The sequence below is a fragment of the Sciurus carolinensis genome, assembly GCF_902686445.1.
Source record: "Sciurus carolinensis chromosome 14 unlocalized genomic scaffold, mSciCar1.2 scaffold_101_arrow_ctg1, whole genome shotgun sequence".
NCBI lineage: Eukaryota > Metazoa > Chordata > Mammalia > Rodentia > Sciuridae > Sciurus > Sciurus carolinensis.
The window spans coordinates 73,758-77,911 of record NW_025920105.1 but is presented as its reverse complement, the minus strand read 5'-3'; positions in this window follow the sequence as shown (position 1 = coordinate 77,911).

Sequence of the window (4,154 nt, the reverse complement as noted above, 5' to 3'; positions counted from 1 at the left end):
TCAACTAAAGGGACCAACTGTAATTGTAAAAGTCGTGACTGGGGGAGCCCCCACTCCTCAACTACCTCAAGGGCACTGGATGACCAATTGTCATGTCTCACTTTAGCAGAGGAGTGTTTAAATTGACCTATGGGAAACTTACCAATCTGAAGCTGGTTGTGGATATGCAACCAAGTGTCAGGGCAAATGGAATGTGAGACCAGCATTAAATGGTGTGGGGCTAAAGATTGGATTCCACTCACCTAAGTGGCAGTAGAAGAGCCTATCCAAATCATGGCACAAAGTAAAGCACCCAGAAACCATTCCTGATATGGAAACACACACAAGCAGACAGGTATTAAGCGGACAGGTAGTGTCTGCACACAAGGATGTGAGAGAGAGAATGGCAGAGGAGCTATTGTTAGGTAGTAGAATTTTGTGAGTTATTAACAATCTGACCAATGATTGATTAGGAAGTTTGTGGGCTAAAAATCAAGGTTGTAAAATAGTGGGGGGGGGACAGAAAAATAATAATAATGGGGGGGCAGCAAAGTGGCAGATCTGATGACAATACCATCTATAAACAACTGAATACAACTCAGCAGGAAAAAGGAGGGAAAAAAAGGCCATATAATCCTCACAAGTGGGAGAGAAAACAGGAAGCTGAAGGACACAGCTGTTATAATTTTATTAGATGAGGGGTCAACAAACATGTTTCCCAAAGAACCAGAGAGCAAGGAGTTAGGTTTTGCAGGCTCCATGGTCTCTTCCACAACTGCTCATCTCCACCCATAGAACTGGAGAAGAATCTCAGCCAAGATGTAAACCAATCAGTGATGTACTCCTATAAAATTTTTACTGGAGAAGCACAAAACAGGCAGAGGGTGGGGACACTGGTAGATTTGCCTCTTGGGCAGTAGTTTGAGTAGAGTAGCAGTAGTAGTAACAAAAGAAGTAGAAAAGTAGTAGTAATTGTGATTTGCACATGCTGTTCAGAACAAAACCCCGTTCTTGTAGGAAAGCAGAGGGAACATGATATGAATGGGCAGTGAGGAATGCATGGCTCAGAACTGAGGCAGATGCAAAATTTAAAATGAGATCTGGGAGACTCTAAACTTGATTTCATCATTGCCTTTATTGTCTCTAAAATTTTCACTTCATTATCCAGGAAATTGACAAGTGGAAGATTGTTGACATCTCATCTCCTCAGAAATACTGAGATTCTGCAGAAGGAGACCAAGTCATGGAAAGCTAAGAGGTTTTCTAAAAATCAATTGTTGAAAGCAAAATAAAATCTATCTCTTGGTTCCTGTGCACCAAAACTATTCATGCTTTCAGTAATAAGAGCAGCAAATTTAGTATATGCAGAAAACTTATGAAGTGCTTTCAATGTCTCATTTATACTTCATAACAGCCCTATTATAGAGACAAAACTGACTTCTCTGATCTACATGTAAGAAATGAAGCCCAAAACAATAACTGATTTGCCAAACATCAAACAAACAAGAGGAGGTGGAGCTGAGATATGAACCCTGGTTTGTTGTCTGAGTACATGTTCTGCCCCATAATACTGTACTGACTATGACTTCCTGTTTACTTCACTGCACTTTAGGGCTTGAGAGTTGCATTACATCCCTAAGGAGTGCTCAGTAGTCTCTGCAATTTTGAAATTGTGATATGCTGAGCTTGGAGTGCACAGCATCAAATAGGAATTAAGCAGAGACTATGCTGTCATCATAATAATCATCTATGGTCTTAAAGTAAGTTCTTAATACACTTCCTGCCCCCAATAACAGCTATAAATAGTTTCTACAGGAGTTCCCTTTTAGGAACCATCTAGTCTTTGGGAAAAAAAAATGTTTTCTAATAGTGTTAGCAGCTGTCATGTTTCTCCTCCCATTCCCATTCTTTAAGCTCTTTTTTTTATTATTGTATACAAATGGAATACATGTTGTTTCTCTATTTCTACATGGAGTCAAGGCACACCATTTGTGTAATCATACATTTACATAGGGCAATGATGTTTGATTCATTATTTTCTTTTCCCTTCCCCACCACTCCTCCCACCCCTCTTTTCCCTCTATACAGTCCTTCTTTCCTTCATTCTTACCAAACTCCTTATCCCTAACCATAAACCAAACCCTAATCCTAATGCTAACCCCTCCCACCACCCATTATATGTCCTCATCCGCTTATCAGCGAGATCATTCATCCTTTAGTTTTTTGAGATTGGCTTATCTCACTTAGCATGATATTCTCCAGTTTCATCCATTTGCCTGCAACTGCCATAATTTTATCATTCTTCATTGTGGAGTAATATTCCATTGTATATATATGCCACAGTTTCTTTATCCATTCATCAAATGAAGGGCATCTAGGTTGATTCCACAATCTGGCTATGGTGAATTGAGCAGCAATGAACATTGATGTGGCTGTATCTCTGTAGTATGCTGATTTTAAGTCCCTTGGGTATAGGCCAAGGAGTGGGATACCTGGGTCAAATGGTGGGTCCATTCCAAGCTTTCTGAGGAATCTCCATAATGCTTTCCAGAGTCGCTGCACTAATTTGCAACCCCACCAGCATGTATGAGTGTTCCTTTTTCCCCACATCCTCGCCAACATCTATTGTTGCTTGTGTTCTTAATAATCGCCATTCTAATTGGGGTGAGATGAAATCTTAGGGTAGTTTTGGTTTCCATTTCCCTTATTACTAGAGTTGTTGAACATTTTTTCATATATCTGTTGATTGCTTGTACATCTTCTCCTGTGAAGTGTCTGTTCACTTCCTTAGCCCATTTGTTGATTGGATTATTTGTATTCTTTGTGTAGAGCTTTTTGAGTTCTTTATAGATTCTGGAAATTAGCACTCTATCTGAAGTATGAGTGAAAAAGATATTCTCCCACTCTGTAGGCTCTCTCTTCACATTGCTGATAGCTTCCTTTGCTGAGAGAAAACTTTTTAGTTTGAATCAACCCCAGTTGTTGATTCTTGCTTTTATTTGTTGTGATATGGGAGTCCTGTTAAGAAAGTCCAATCCTAAGCAAACAAGTTGAAGATTTGGACCTACTTTTTCTTCTATAAGATGCAGAGTCTCTGGTCTGATTCCAAGGTCCTTGATCCATTTTGAGTTGAGTTTTGTGTAGGGTGAGAGATAGGGGTTTAATTTCATTGTGTTGCATATGGTATTCCAGTTTTCCCAGCACCATTTGTTGAAGAGACTATCTTTTCTCCATTGCATATTCTTGAACCCTTTGTCTAGTAGGAAAAAATTGTATTTATTTGGGTTTGTGTCCATGTCCTCTATTCTGCACCATTTATCTACTTGTCTATTTTGGTACCAATACCATGCCATTTTTGTTACTATTGCTTTGTAGTAGAGTTGAAGATCTGGTATTGCGATACCCCCGCTTCGCTCTTGCTACTGAGGATTGCTTTAGCTATTCTAGGTTTTTTATTCTTCCAGATGCATTTCATAATTGCTTGCTCTATTTCTGCAAGGTACGTCATTGGGATTTTAATTGGAATTGCATTGAACATGGGAGATCTTTCCATCCTCTAAGGTTTTCTTTAATTTCTTTCTTTAGTGTTCTGTAGTTCTCATTGTAGAGGTCTTTCACCTCTTTCGTGAGATATATTCCCCAGTATTTTTTTTTTCGATGCTATTTTGAGTGGGGTAGTTTTCCTAATTTCTCTTTCTCAAGATTCATCACTTATGTATAAAAATGCATTGGATTTACGAGCATTGATCTTGTAACCTGCTACTTTACTGAATTCACTTATGAGTTCTAAAAGTTTTCTGGTGGAATTTCCAGGTTCCTCTAAATATATAATCATGTCATCAGCGAACAGGGATAGTTTGAGTTCTTCTTTTCCAATTCGTATCCCTTTAATTTCTTTGGTTTGTCTAATTGCTCTGGCTAGAGTCTCAAGACGATGTTGAATAGAAGTGGTGAAAGAGGGCATCCCTGCCTTGTTCCAGTTTTTAGTGGGAATGCTTTCAGTTTTTCACCATATACAATGATATTGGCCATGGGCTTAGCGTAGATGGCCTTTATAATGTTAAGGAATGTTCCCACTATCCCTTTTTTTTCTAGTGTTTTGAGCATGAATGGAGGCTGTATTTTATCAAATGCTTTTTCTGCATCTATTTGAATAATCATGTGATTCTTAACTT